The sequence below is a fragment of the Dreissena polymorpha genome, unplaced genomic scaffold (genome assembly GCF_020536995.1).
Source record: "Dreissena polymorpha isolate Duluth1 unplaced genomic scaffold, UMN_Dpol_1.0 chrUn026, whole genome shotgun sequence".
Classification (NCBI taxonomy): domain Eukaryota; kingdom Metazoa; phylum Mollusca; class Bivalvia; order Myida; family Dreissenidae; genus Dreissena; species Dreissena polymorpha.
In genome coordinates, this window is record NW_026273340.1 from 164927 (window position 1) to 181629 (window position 16703).

General features: G+C 36.6%; 1 long non-coding RNA gene across 1 annotated transcript; it reads left to right on the forward strand.

The window, feature by feature from the left end:
* Positions 1-12778: 12778 nt before the first annotated feature.
* LOC127863679 (uncharacterized) lies at positions 12779-15793 on the forward strand. The gene is made up of 4 exons (XR_008041143.1): positions 12779-12906; positions 13387-13511; positions 14408-14539; positions 15617-15793. It is a non-coding gene; the product is annotated as an uncharacterized LOC127863679 (long non-coding RNA).
* The last annotated feature ends 910 nt before the right edge of the window (positions 15794-16703 follow it).

The window sequence follows — 16703 nt, forward strand, 5'->3', positions numbered from 1 at the left end:
AAATGGGGTGACATGTGAGGCAGGCACAATCTATGACACGGATTTGATACATGGAAGAGTAATAGGTTTAATGTCATCAAGATCAGTCGACTTGAAAGATGTCCTAAGCCACGAACTTTCAACGGTACCGACCTCAATGTTTGATAACAATGGTAACATGAAGATAGCTACATCAAAATCAACCTTGAAGAGGAAACTACAAGTAACCCAGTCAGCTAGACTTTCATCTACGCCAGTCACAATTGTAATAGATGGTTGTGCAGTTCTATGGTGCATACATTGGCCTGCAAATGGTACAGTGCAGGATTTTGTGAATAGTTTGTGGCGATTTGTATTACTACATTTGAGTTCTTGTGATGTGTATCTGATATTCGACCGATACCATCCATACAGCATTAAGAGTGGAACAAGAACCGGAAGAGCCAGTAGTTGCAAGAAAGTTTGTCATAAATTGACCAACTCAACACCTCTCCCAGCCCAGCAAATTATATTGACAAATTTTGAAAATAAGGTTCAGTTGATAGACCTAATATGTGAAGATTTCAGATGTAGGGAGAATGATCTACAAGAAGTACAACATAAACTTATTATCACAGGTTCATCGGATATTCCAGTAGAAATTCATAGAAATAACATCATGGACAGAGTGGATTTGCGAACCACCCATGAGGAAGCCGATGTAATTATTCCTCGACAAGTTGTGCAGGCTATAGAAGAGGGAGCTGTCTGTGTCAAGGTCTTATGCGACGATACTGATGTGTTTGTTTTACTTCTACATGTATATTTGACTATGAACCTTACATGTACAGTCTTAATGGAAAGCACAAGTGCAGACAGAACGATTGTGGATATTGGTGCTACAACACAGAAAAACAAGGCAATAATTCCAAGTTTATTGGCAGCCCATGCGTTGTCCGGCTGTGACACAGTTGCTAGGCTAACTGGGATTGGAAAAATTAAGGTCATCAAACAGTTAGTGAAAGGATTACACCTTGATCATCTTGGTGTCAATGATGCAAGTTTTGATCTTGTTTTGTCAGAAGCAACATCATTTATTGCAGCGTGCTATGGACGCTATAACAAAGCTAGTATGTCAGATGTCAGGTATGAAGTTTGGCTTTCCAAAATAGGGAAGAAAAATAACAGAAATATGCCAAAACTACAAGCGTTGCCACCAACAACTGAGTCTTTCTTAGAAAATGTCAAAAGAGCTCATCTTCAAACATGCATGTGGAAAGCCACCTTAGAACAAGATCCCCCAACATTCAATGTTACTGAGTTTGGTTGGAAAAAAGAGGAAGTGGGCAAGGTTCTTATACCCGTCCTAATTGCCGATGATAAACCGTTAGCCCCAGCAAGTGTGTTGAAACTAGTATCGTGTGGTTGTTCATCTGATCAACCATGTGGAACAGCAAGGTGTAGGTGTTATAGTGCACACCTGCCATGCACCATGTTTTGCAGCTGCCATCAAACGTGCAACTGTGCGAACAGATTAACAAAGGAGGCAGATAACAATAGTGACAGTGAAGCGGAGGACTGTGACAGTAATGATGAAACATAACACATAAATAACAAAACACAATAAGAGAGAGTAAGTTACTCTTTATTAATAAATGACTGGTTGTTGTTGACATTTGTATGACGTTGTTATGTAATCCTTATACTTTTTGTACTGTTTAGAACCGTATAATTGAGACGGTTCTAATGTGGACCTGACCCATATGGTTTTAATCAAAATTAAATTAGTTTATGGTTGAGTATTTACCTTATTTTTATATGGATTTCACACTTTGTCTGATATTGTGACCTCCATTGTTTAATTTCAGGTTTTTTGAAATCAGAATTTTGTATTTGAAATGAGGAAATGATTAAAAGATAAAGGTTCAGACTCAATAATTAAATGATGACAGTTTGTTCGTGAAAAATGTCGCGTTTTTCTCAAAAACGGCCATTTTTTCGGCCATTTTGGAATTTTGTTGGTGTATTTAATTTGTAATTATTTATTTTATGTTTTAACATTATCGTTCAACAATAAAAACACTAATTTTGAGACAAAATAAAGCAAATACATAATTTTTTTGAATAGTTATGATGATTTCTTCATTTGGGCGGCCATCTTGGCGGCCATCTTGGATTTTTCAAAATGCTCAACAATGCCAGAGTGGCATCCGATGGATTCTAAATCAAGACATATTGTAGAACACGTTTATGCAAAAACATTTTATGCGTACTATAAATCCAGGTATTTTGCTTCACATCCAGACTATGGTTAGGAAGCGTAATTCAGAAAACATTTATAGCATGTCAGCTTTTCAGTAGCATCAATAAACGTGACGTCATTAAGTTTCTACGATTGTTGTTTTCAATGAAAGTGACGTCATTTGCAAAATATTTATGAATGAAAACGACGTCATATGTTTGTACAATTCAATGACGTCACTAAATAGTGATCTTTGTACTAAGGAGGGCGGAGTATTGAAAAATATAGTTCACGTCCTAAAGCTTGAACCAAATCAATCAGAATCGTGTTAGAGTCGAAATAATATTTTTCTATGATGGTTTGTTGTCGAATAACCCACAGTAAGTTGTATAGATGCGTGCTATCAAATCACTCGTGCTTCGCACTCATGATTTGATTCCTACGCATCTACACTCCTTACTGTGGGTTATTCGACAACAAACCATGATAGAAAAATATTATTTCTTAAATATCATACATCGATGGCGAGCGATATTTACACGTGTTCGCTTGTACGCTTGTTAATTATGGAAGATCTAATAAGTCACTGGCTTATCAGGGACGACATGTTCCGCCCAAACTGGATTCTCGCTAAGAAGAGACTTTCTTTAAACGAAAAATATCATAAAAGCGGAGACTGTCGTACCTGATTAGCATGTGAACATGCATTAAACCCAGTTTTCCAAAAACGCCGCTCTGATTATTCTTTTTATCGCATAATGCTCAAAGTTGTGCCTTTGTTATTATTATTAATGATTGCAAAATATGTTAATATTTGAATATATAATTTTATATGTTGTATATGTAAATATTTGTATATATGTAACATAAGAATACATAATTTTGAATATTTAATGTGTGATACAAAAGTTGTTGCGATGAATTCATATTTTATATACGTTTAAAGTTAAAATATTAAAAGCTAATATTTATATAAAATAAACAAAACCGAATTGGTACAAAAGCTTGTTCTTGTTTTTATTCCAAATCGCACGAAACAGCGTCTACGTTGCATGTTATGATCACCTGAAGTCTATCTTTAGCTGTGTAACTATTTCAAAATGTTCAAAGCTGCAGCCTAATGAGGGATACTTATAAATTTAATTAAAACCATCGATTTAGTCAAGACAAAGTATAAGGGTATGCTGGATTCGCAATATTCGTGTGTGTTTATGTCTGTTTGACTTCCTGCCCTTGCCCGTCCGTCTTTCTGTCTGTCTGTCTTGCCGTCTGTGTGTCCGTAGACAAACAATTTGCCGATTATAACTCCTACACTATTTAAGGTACACCAATAATACATGCATGCACTTAGCCTTATATGAAAATGCGAATGTGCAATTCTGCATCAGGCTTCGTTAAAACTTGTTCGAAAATTATGCCCCCCTGCCCTTCGAACATTGCATAACTGTAACATGATTATTGTACCCAACTTGCTTAATATCGTACGGACGGACGAACACAGACAGGAAGAAAAACATACGCGACTCATTTCCCTTTGTAAGCTGGTTTACCAGTTCTAATTGCACTGATGCCCTAATTGATTTGGAGGTATGGGAAGAATTTCCCGAGAAACAACCCCCGGGAGAAAGTTTCGTCCTTACTATGACGGGCTAGCGCAGTTGGTAGAGTGCTGGGCAACAAATCTGAGGATTGCGGGTCCGATCCTCGGTCCGGTCACATTACTTTTGCGCGGGCTGGTTATTCAAACCTTTCTATAAGCTTATTTGAAACGCTCTTGAGTCCGTTGCCTGGGCATAGCCAGTACTTGCTGTCTATGGGTGAGAACAACGCTCAAACAGTGGGGATCAAACCCGTGACCTCCCGATCGCTAGACGGACACAATATCCTTTACGACACAGCGATCTTTAAACGCCACGGCAGTTGTTACTGGCAAATGTATGTGCAGTTAGAACTGCTAAACCAACAAACCAAGGAAAGTGAGAGTTGGTAAAGTGAGCGCCTTGACGTGAATGCAATATCGTTGAAAACATTGAAAAATTTAACAAAAACCAAAAACAAACAAACACAACTGTTACACGCTCGGTTTGATAATTAGTCCAGCAAAATATATGACCCGCGCTCTGTCAAAAAGGGATTCAATGCATTTACGAAAAGTGCCGTCCCAGATAAGCCTGTGCATTACACACAGGCTCATCAGGGTCGACACTTTACGCCTAAACGAGAGTTTTGCTAATTATAGACTTTCTTTAAACAAAAAATATCATAAAATCGGAAAGTGTCGCCACTGATTAGCCTGTGCGAACTGCACAGTAGCCTGTGCGAACTGCACAGGCTGATCTGGGACGACACTTTACGCTCATTCATTAAACCACTTTTTCACGGAGCACGGCCCATATATATATATAAGTGTATAAATCATATTTACATATTTAATTTAATTCAATTTTATTTTATTTCATTGATCACATAAGTAATTAAAATAGGTAAACACAATTTATGACTGTCTACGTATTTAAACCATCTTTTCACAGCATTGATGAATGGTTGTTTATGTTTAATGTTTACGATGATTTCAATGTCTGGTCGTGTCATTTATAAACATGTATTGATGCTACTTCTTTTGAATGGATCAGAGATTATCATAATAAGTTTAACCATTAATACACTTTCTATTGCAGTTATTGATTTTCCCTTTGAGTGTAAGGAGACTCCACATTGCTTAATACAGCATCTATTTGAAAATGAATCATGTTTTATTCTATGAAATATGAGCGATTCTTTACTTGAAAGATTTAAAGACGTGCGTCAAACGTAAAAAGGAGAAATTAACATTTTCATGGATGATAGAATGATGGCGGCTTTACTTATTGATTGATTTTAATTAAATTCTAATATAATTTAAATGCACCGCTGTATAAGACGTAATAATATGAACGTTGAAAATTAAATAACGTATTAGTAAACAGTTACATTTTATTTCGCAAATACTCATCTGCGTTTATTTTTTAAAATCATCTACGTCTAATGTTCTAAGTCATCTACGTCTAATGTTCTAAGTCATCGACGTCTAATGTTCTAAGTCATCGACGTCTAATGTTCTAAGTCATCGATGTCTAATGTTCTAAGTCATCGACGTCTAATGTTCTAAGTCATCGACGTCTAATGTTCTAAGTCATCGACGTCTAATGTTCTAAGTCATCGACGTCTAATGTTCTAGTCTGATTCGTTGCAATATCGTAGAGAAGTAAACGAGCTTTATATCAAGAATAGATACAGGACTTTCAATTATGTAACCTTTATCAAGTGATAAACAACGTTTCAATCAAATGGAATCATTTCACGAGAAAAGTCATATTCGATAAACAGTTATAAGGCTACGAGGGAAAAATACATTTCAAGTGAGGAAGGACTTTAAGGATTTTTTTTTACAAGTTTATAGGAACCGAAACATGTCGGTTTTGGAAAGGAAAAGGTTTTTCTGCAGTATTTTCATTCTGACGACAATACTATGTGCATGCAGTAAGTATGCATTGATATTATGACGTCAATTGTCACCATTATCATCAACAACATCACCTTAACAACAATATAGTAACTGTATCAGCACAACCTCCATCATCTTAACAAACACCTACCACATCATCAACAAACAAAGTTTCTTTTACAATAACAACAGCAGCAACAACAATAACTACTTTTACATTCAAAATAACAAAAACAACAACAACAACAAAAACTACTACTACTACTACTACTACTACTGCTTCTGCTATTACTATTTGGAATAGTTTGTATTTAATGTAAATAGTTTTTATTTGAATTTCTAAAACAAATATTAGTGATGATGATGACGATAACGAGGCTGATGATGATGATGATTCTGATGGAGATAATAATGATGATGATGATGACGACGACGACGACGGCGACGACGATGATAATGATAATTATGATGATGATGACGACGACGACGACGATGATGATGATGATGATGATGATGATGATGATGATGATGATGATGATGATGATGATGATGATGATGATGATGATGATGATGATGATGATGATGATGATGATGATGCTGTTGCTGCTGCTGCTGATGATGATGATGGTCATCATCATTTTTTACTTAAACTTCAATAAGTAATAATTTATTATATAAATTAAGTTGCTGTTGTTCCTGTAACGAAGTGACTACTTCTGTACAACAACAACTAATGATACAACTTTCATTATTTGTTAAAATAAGCGCTGCGAGGTTTCAAAGTGCTAAGTTTTCTTATTCACAGAAGGATGTGGCGACATCGGGACATCTAACCCCGGAGCGCACATTGCCAACACCGGAACTGGTACCGGTAGGTCGTTTATAGACATATTTACCTCCGTTTTATCGTTATTGTTATTAATGCAAACACATCAGTGAACTCACGGTCATTGAAAGCAAATACGCAAACAGTCATTGATAACCAAAACGTAAACAGTCATTGATAACAAACACGTAAACGGTCGTTGATAACAAACACGTAAACGGTCATTGATAACAAACACGTAAATTAACACAATTTTTTATCTTAACACTTTCCGCTTTTAGGGCTGACGTTTTCTATTGGGTCTTCAAAGTCGCCTTGCTGCGGAACGCTCAACAACTGGAAATTCTATGTGACGTCAGTTGGGGACGTCACGATGCATCTATGGCGGCCGACATCGACACCAAGTTACGAACTTATTGCGCAACAAACATTAACAGGTAACGAAGATCAGACACAATTAAATTAATTTTATTTAACAAGTTCCACACTAAAATACAAGCTAATTCTCGGAAGGTTATTAAAAAAAAATCCGCCTATCCACACTCTGAAGTTAAAAAGGGAATAATGACATTCGGGGTTTCGATTATTTTGTTTTACTTTGATTTTTTTTCACGAATAGAACAAGTACAGTGTTATATACCTAAGCCTAAAAAATGTTTGTTATATATTAAAACAATCAGTTGCCGCAATTTTAGTAACCGATATTTTGATAACATTTACGGCACGGCACAATATTGAACATCGAACATTTATATTGAGTGTTTGTCAGAAGAGAACTCGACGAAGAACGTTCACATGGTTTTCTTAATAATTTTCCGGTCCTAATTATGTATTTAAAATGAACAAATTATCTTATTCTCAGCAATAACATAAACAAAAATAAAGAACGTCCACATGATTTTCTTTATAGTTTTTCGTTCTTTATTTTGTATTTTTAAGGTACAAATTCGCTTATTTTCAGCCGCCGTCGGACTAAACACTCCTTTGTCGACGGGTACAGTAGAAGTTGAAATCGATGACGTCATTGGGTGGTATGTGTGACATCACTACATGCTCATGGCCGTTTTCGATTTAAGATTGTTATATTTATATACGATATATAATACAGTATATACGTGTGTGAATTAATGAACAATATTCACTTCGTACACTTTCGGTTCATAGCAAACATTGTAACCGATGGTCTGTCCTGCCGCGAATGTTAGTGCTGCTATCGCATTCTATACATAGATTGTGACGTCACTACGTTATTGTCACCTCTATACTAAGACGCATCACATTCCTCTGGTTTGGGAAATTATGATGCCGCCAAAGTAGTTCTGCGAAGGAATGAACATGTTAATAATGAAAGAAAATTCTTTTTTTATTGTGTGTTTAAAACGGAATGTTGTTTAAAGAAATGTCACTTAATTATGTTTAAATGTGATTTGAATCTCTTTTAAGACTGATCGGGATTATCAGAGACACTATTACCAGACTTACTTTCGCTTTCAATTTTCACTCGTAAAAGAAGTGCTACCCACAACTCCTTTCGTGTTAGTACACAGGTCAGTAAGACTGGTGTGTACGCAATATTGCTATTGCGGTAAAAAGCGAATATTGTTACTTGTTGACTGTGTTTGTTTTTGTTACGCAGGTACACGTCCGGTGCAGAGCTCATTCCTTCCAGCGTCGTAGCGGGTTCAAGCACTCAGAGCCAGGTGCTGGCGGCCCCGGTCGTTGGGACGGAAGTTCCCTGGGCGATGACTCCGGATACCGCCAATACCTACGCCACCGGAGCGGTTGTGACTGCCAGTAAGTAGCGGTTGTCCATTTCTGTCGCCGGCGACGGGATTCTCACATATTGACATTGATTGAAAAAAGGGTACGTCTATCAACATTTGGTTTGGTCGTCTCTCACTGTGTCCTTTTATAAAGTTCTTTTGGCCATTGTTGTGATTTATGTTGTTGTTATGTTTGGTGTGATTGGGTGATTCATATGATTTGATGTGAATGACGTTATCGATATAATCAATACGATTGCTGCGAGTCTGAGTATGTCTTAAAGGTGAAACACATATAAAGAAGAAACCAATGAAACAAAAACAAAGCCGAAAATAATTTGTATTATCAGTTAATAGTTATGTAATGAGCTCGCATTTATTTCATTATGCGTATTCAGATGAGGATCCAGTTTTCGTGGACGATAGCGTCACAATCAGCGACACTAAGACGTCACAACCGATATTCACCATTGACGGCACGGATGTGGATACAACCGACCTCGGGGCGGTAAATTCCGGTTTAAGCGTAACGAAGACTGCCGGAAGTTCCATTTCCTCGGCGGTTAAGACTGTCACTGGATATAAGTCTTGAAACGATTATTTTCAGGAAGGAAAAATATGATCAGCCTATTGGAGATATGAGCCGGTTTTCGAATATTGTAAACTCATTATTATTCGTGTGACATGAATTTGCTTGATTTCGTGGGACAGGAATTTACTTGATTTTGTGGAACACGAATTTTCTAGATTTCACGGGACATGAATTTTTATGATTTCGTAGGATATGAATTTTCTTGATTTTGTGGGACATGAATTTTCTTGATTTCATTGGACATTAATTTTCTGGAATCGTGGGACATGAATTTTCTTGATTTCGTGGGACACGAGTTTTCTTGATTTCGTAGGACATGAATTTTCTTGATTTCGTAGGACATATTTTTTTTTGATTTCGTATGACATTACATTGTTTGATTTCGTAGGACACGAATTTTCTTGATTTCTTGGGATACGAATTTTCTTGATTTCGTGGGACATGAATTTTCTGGATATCTTGGGACATTAATTGTCTTGATTTTGTGGGACACGAATTGTATTGATTTCGTGGGACATGAATTATCTTGATTTCGTGGGTTGATCGATCCAAACATTATCATCCATTATTTTGCCAACCATTGATGAATTTTTAAATAACGAATCTAAATGATGTGTCGCATTCAAAAACTTGGCTGCAATCTAAAAGGACAAGGTCACACTTAGACATCAAAATGCAGAAAAAGTTAATATCACACGTTTGGGTTAAAATAATTTTTGGTGGGCATTTGTTACTTACAGTGACAGCACTTGAACATTACAGTGACTTGACTTGTTCAGCAGTGTTTCATTTCTTTAGGCGTAAAAACTATTTTCTGTGCATAGTTGTCTACAGTCGTCCTTAAGTACTTAGTGTTCATAGTACATGTATAGGTACGAGTTAAAAAAAATAATCTAGGCGACACTGTCTAGTCACAAAACCCTGGTTATCTCCATACCTTATCCTTAAACAATATATCATTTAAAATTCATATTTTCAGATGCTATTCGCAGCGGCGCCTACTTGAGCGCCGGAATTTATCCCCTGACTATCACCGCCACCGACCCTTGCGGCGACACCGCCACCAGAACGATAACAGTCACCGTCACGAATATCGTAAGTGTAACGTCATCAACGATCTGTCAGAAATCGTGTGACGTCATGCACAACGTGACGTCAAGGACAGTGTGTCGTTAAAGAAAGCGTGACGTCGTTACAATTTGACTCGTGATTTTAGATTAATTTGAGTTATATTCCTTGTCGACGATAATATGAGTATTTTTTCCAAGCTTATCTTGCTCTATAATCTATCAGAGTTTAAATTTACGATAGCTTATATTATTTTTTTCTGGTTATTTATTGGGAAATATCAATGAACTAACATGTACATTCCATTATTGCTTATTATTGTTAATGCTTTTCGATGGATTATGCATCGAAAAAAATCCCGATATTTAAAACCGAGGATCTACTTTTTGAAGAAAGTAAACACTTTCGCTCATGTTCACTGTTGTTCTATGAAATGACATCGTTTAGACGTCATGACGTGATAATTTAAGAAAAATCTCCAGTCAAACCTTTTTAATTAAAAATATATTTGAGTGAGTGAAAATATTTATTTTCTTTGTCATCACAAGTGGATGAAAAGAATGTATTGTCTTCTTATTTAATTTGCTATAACAGTTTGTTAACATTTTAACAGGTTTAAACTTTCGTGGGAACAATACATCTGTCATTTTAATCGTAAAAACAGTGAAAGAATTCACTCTTCGTCTCAAAATATTTTTTCTGTTTGAAATTAGTAATTACCAGTTTTAAATTACGTATATTTTTCTATAAACCACAAGAAAACATAAAACACATATTTTGGATCAAATTAAAATCCATGAATTCAAAATTTATTACAATTTAAAGATATCATATTATGAGTACAGGTACACCCAATGTAAGTATTTGGGTGTTTGGCAAATGTTAACGATTCTTTACTTACAAAAAATGACTATACTCATATAAATATATTTATTTAATTAACTGCCCTTAAGATTTTGTAAGTATCAGATATCTTCTACTTAGCATTTTGTAAGCTTCATAAGAATTCTAGAAATAAAGCAATTTAAAGATTATATAAAACATGTATCGTTTGTGGTGTAGTATATATCATACATCCACTTACCGAGCGATTTTTTTCTGAATTAACCCATTTATGCCTAGCGTCTAGAAAAAAGCCTTGGCAAACAGCGTAGACCCAGATGAGACGCCACATGATTGCGGCGTCTCACCAGGGTCTGCGCTTTTTGCTTATAGGAATTTCGTTAAGAAATATTCTAAATATAGAAATAAATATACTAGACATCCCTAATTTTGGAAATAAATTGATCCAATTTAGAAGGATGGGAGGGTCCACAAGGCATAAATGGGTTAATTGACCTCTCCTCTCTAGGCCCCGGTATTTGTTCCGGTTTCTCTTCAAACCATTCACCCGACCCCGATCAGTGACGTAACGACTACGGCTAGGTCTCTCTATACATTTGACGTCACGGACACGAATCCAATAACGTGCACAGTCGATAACACCAAGTTTGAAATCAAAACGGTTGGATCAGGTTCGTATTATTTACAAATATAAATAACTTACACCGGAGTTTCGTTTCGAAAATGCATTAAACAAAACTTTCCATAAAGGCGGAAAGCGTCGTCCCTAATTAGCTAATTGTTAAATATATATTATAATTCATATCATTATTTTTTTATTACATTACTTTGATTTTATTCAATAATTTATATTTTTATTTCTTGCAGTCTTATTGTCAAGTAGTTTAAGTTTGCGATTACTTTTTACTGCAGCCTACGAACTTTGGCTGAAGGCGGGGTCAGCGAGTACGCTGAATCATGACGTCACCGCTGAAGAATCCATGACGATCACGTGCAGTGACGGGACGGACCAAATCACCAGCAGTTACAAGGTGGACATTTCGGACGCGGTATGTGTAGATTTAAGCCGAGCTCTGGGAAAACGGGGCTTATGCAAGTTCGTAAAGTGTCGTCTAAGATTAGCCTGTGCAGTCCGCTTGTACGGCATTTTTCTTTTTAAAAAGTCTCCTGCTATCAACAAATCCTGTTTAAGCGGAAAGTGTTGTCCCTGATCAGCCTCTGCAGACTAGACAGATAAATCTGGGACGACACTTAACGCACATGCATTAAGCTCCGTTTTACCCCAGCGCGGTTCATTTTTTTTATCGAATTCACCGGTATGCTCTCCTACATGAGCACCGCAATCGGAAGACCGCATGGACGCAGTGTTTCGGAGTAGCTCGGTATGTCGGTCCGTTGATGTGTCCGGAAAGCAGCGTCCAATATATCCCTAAGCTATGGACGGTTGCATTAAGTCAAGGCAATATATGAAGTATTTCAAATTGTGGATCGCCAAAGCGTTGCGGGCGTCGGGGTTGGGTGGGGGGGGGGGGCAGCGTGAGGATTGCAAGATACAGGAGACGTTCGATTCCAGGCATAGAAGTTGTGTATTTTAGTTCCCGTTTTGATGAACCCAGTAGAATGAAGAAAAGCATGTGTTGTAAGATAATATGGCCTGATATTGTTCAAACAAAATTGAAAAAAACATGTTCATGTATTTGACGATTTTCCAAAGTTGTGTCAGTGATTCCAAAATAAAAGAATAATCGTTATAAAAAAAGGAGCGAAAACTTTATGGACATATATACTAAATACTATATATTCCGTTTTGTAAGGGCTTAGACTTAGATATTATATTCGACATCATAGGATACATTACACAAGTTTTTTTTTTACCTCTCTATATAAAAAATAATTATTACGATATGGCATATGCTTTACTTTTGAATTTAAGAAAGTTAATGTTCATTAAAGGTCCCCGTTCTAACCAATGTTGCCGGTACTTCCGGTCCGCTGGGAGACCTATCACCAGTGGGTACTTCCGTTCATCAGTTCACCGTCACCGACCAGGATGACGCCATTTCCTGTTCCATCAACCGGAGAGCGCAAAGTTTGGCATCACTAAGGTGGACACCGCTACCGGAGCTCAACGTAAGTTTGGTGACGTCATTACGTGAATGTGTAGAAGTCGTTCCGTGAGTTTGTTGACGGTAATATATAAGTTTAGTGACGTAATTTAAATGATGATGATGATTGTGATTGTGATAGTTGTGCAGTCATTAAAATGATGATGATTGTGGTGTTAGTGGTGTTGTTGATGAAACGTAGGAATAAAATGATCAGGATACTGCTGCAGCTGCTGCTTATGATGATGATTTTATGGTGATGATGATGATGATGATGATGATGATGATGGTGATGCTAGTGATGATGATGATGATGGTGATGATGATGATGATGATGAGGAGCAGGAGGAGGAGGAAGATGACGAGGAGGACGAGGAGGAGGAGGAGGAGGTTAATGATGATGATGGTGAATTTTTGTTAATGCGAGTGTCAAATAGATGCTAAGGTGGTAAATATCGGTGGCACCTTTGAATAAGCCATAATTGTTAGGTGCTTTCTTTGACAGGGTTCGACGTCAAGACGATTGCCTCGCTTGATTACGACTCTGCTACGAGTTACACGATCACCGTCACGTGCACTGACGCTATCAACACTGTGACGTCATCAAGGACTATCAATATAGCCGATGACGTAAGCATAATAAATATCAATAACTGAAAAAAGATTCAAGAGCTTGTTAAAACGTGTTTCCGAATCAGTTTAACGTTTATTGTTTAGTAAATACTGTTCACTGAAGTCGAGGTAACCGTTTTAAGTATAAAACTATTGACAAAATAGATTTGTTTGAAAAGTAGTAACTTTTCCCAATATACATTCTAGCACTCATTCCGTTGTAATTGGGATTCCACCGTTCAAAAGAGTGGGGATATATGGCTTTGTACCTGTACGTCGGTCAGTCGCAATCGTAATACATCGATTTTCTCCGGATTCCTCGGTTACATAGATCTCAACAATCGAGATTCATGGACTATTTTCGGAACCCTTCGTAAAATAAATTTATGCAATAAATTGTTTGATGATTCAGAGTGGGTCGGTCGGTCCCTAGACCATTTCTTTTTCCTTCGATATCAAGATAACGTTTGGAATTGCGACCATCGCAATTGGGATGCTTTTTTTATTATTCAATATAATACATACAATGTTAACATGTATATGATCATACAACAAAGTGATTGTACAAAGAAAAATGTTCAGACATGTTATACACGATATGCTAATATATATTATTTTTTTGGGATGCTTGCTACATGTGACGCCAATAACTTTTGAGTCCAAAACGTCAAAAGAAAATGTCACTGAAGCTTTAAAGTTGAAATTCGTATCCGCACAATATTGAAATTGTTATCAAGATATCAAAGTCACAACAGCGTTCTCTATTAAAAACCTGTCAAGAATTGGCTTGAAGTCGCGGTCCTGCATATTTTACGAACGTCATTTGTTATATTTCTGTTTTCGCTATTGCTTAAAACAGGTAATGCGTTTCCAGATTTATTAAAAAATCACAATTAACTTACATATTGCTTTAGAAACCTGTTTTTACCGGACTTCCCGCTACGCTGTCGCCGGCACGTGCCGACGGATTGCAGACAGCGACGTCACTTCGCACGTTCGGCCTAACGGACGTCAACGACCAGAGTGTCATCTCTTGCTCCATACAGGTTAGTAATTTCTGGGATTACTATAAACAAAAGTGTAATATTTCTTATGTGCAGGATTATAAAGAGAAAAAGATATACATGCTTCAATGTAAAACTTATTGAGTAAGCATGTACTAGTTTAAGTGTTTTCGTTAAATTCTGGAAATGTAAAATTTATGTTTTGTATATGAAAATGTATGATAACAATAATATTTTTATACAACCATCAAGTACACAAAAATGAAGAGAAGCACACGGGCTGTTTTGTGTTTAGTTGTTTTTTACATGTAAACTTCTACAGGAAGCTTAAGCCATTTAGACTTAACATATAAATACAATTGCAAATAATAAAAAGGGGGAAAACTTGATAGTAAGATAACTTTGAAAAAGCATAAACTGAACAGTAAACTTGTTGGTATAGTGCTCTTTTCTTCAATTCATGAGCACAGACCAATAAATACCGGTATTTTCACATTTGGCACTGTAATGAGTGTAAATAAGAAGCTTTCTTATTACTGGTGCATTCAAATCGATTATCTACCGAAAACAATCAATATTGCCTATATGAAAATGCCGTGGTGTTATGGATATGGTGTCCGCCTAGCAGGAGGGCGTTCATTTGTGCGATCCCCACTGTTAGAGCGTTCTGTATTACCCCAAAGACACTATCTACTGGATATACCCAGGAAACGGACTCGATAGAGTTTTAACACGACTATTGCCAAGCAATATATGTCCCCCACCGGTGAAACTCCACCATTTTCTAATTGTTTTAATTTTTATTTTATTATTTTTATTAGTTGCCATAGCAACCAGAATTCTTGACGTAGGAACACAATGAAATGACGTGCATAATCTCCATATTGCCATCTATCCATATTTCACGTTTAATGAAAAATATGAAGAAATTTTATAGTTATCACATGATCCAGAAAAGTGTGACAGACAGACTGACAGACAGACTGACAGACACACAGAGCGCAAACCAAAAGCCCCCTCCGGTTTCACCGGTAGGGGACAATAACCTGTCGGCCCTCGATGCATTCGAGCACCACTTAATATGTGTAAAGGTATAGGTATCGTCTCTATACGCCACAGGCGCCGATGAACAGCTTTTTCAACGTGGTTACCGGCACGGCGCCGACATTTGCCGTCTGGGTCATAGCCGGCGCGACGTTGGACGCGGCGACGTCGCCTCTCCTCGTAAACGTTCAGTGCGTTGATGACAGATCGCCGGCGAACATCATAACCGAAACGTTCACGGTTCCCTTATTTCATAAGGTACCGTACAAACCATATTATTTGTCGGAAATGATTTCGTGTTTGTTTTTAAATTTCTTTTCCTTGGACACGTTAATGTGTTAAGTACTGTAAAGTCCGTATTATTCGGGCTACACTCATTTTCTTGGACTTCGTGAGTTCTCAATCACGCAGATAAATGTCCAAAGAATTAAGAAGGCACTGCGGAATCATTTTTATTAGTTGTAATGATATTTTCGGGGTTTAAAAAAATACATTTTCAAGGGCATATAAATTTGTGGATTTCCGATTTTGAAAGAAATGTTGAATTTGCGTGAGTCATTTCCGATGTGTTTCTGTTAAATTTTAGGATTGGTCATTCAACGAAATCAACTAAAATTAATGTCCTACGATTAACAATCAGTTGACTTTATTAATTTCGCAAGATTTTAGTTTTCACAAATAATATTGTCCATCCGAATCTGTGATATCTTCATATTCGTTATATTGTGTTATTGTTTTCTGCATGCATAATATTATTAACAAAACATTTATACATCAGTGATGTTTATCATACGTATTTTCATTTTTTGCCCGAATATTTGAATGTTAACATATCCTTGATTTTTTCTAAACAAACAATGTTGCACATTCAAGCTGTGTTTGTTCTTATTGGCAATATTGTGCACAAACATCTTTTCACCTGTTTCTTTAGCAGACATGACATTTCGTTTATACACACCCGAACCAATTAAAGCCTAATTGGATATCAATATAGATTTTTTTTCTGAAAACAAATGTATAAGTGAAACTTGCTGTTCGCTTTTTTTTTGTCAAATTGACTTCCACAAATAGTAACTAACTTGAATGGCAAATAAATCGAACACAATAATCATTTAGCAATTCATTTCAAAATAGTCCTAATTTTTCATTAATTTTGATTTTA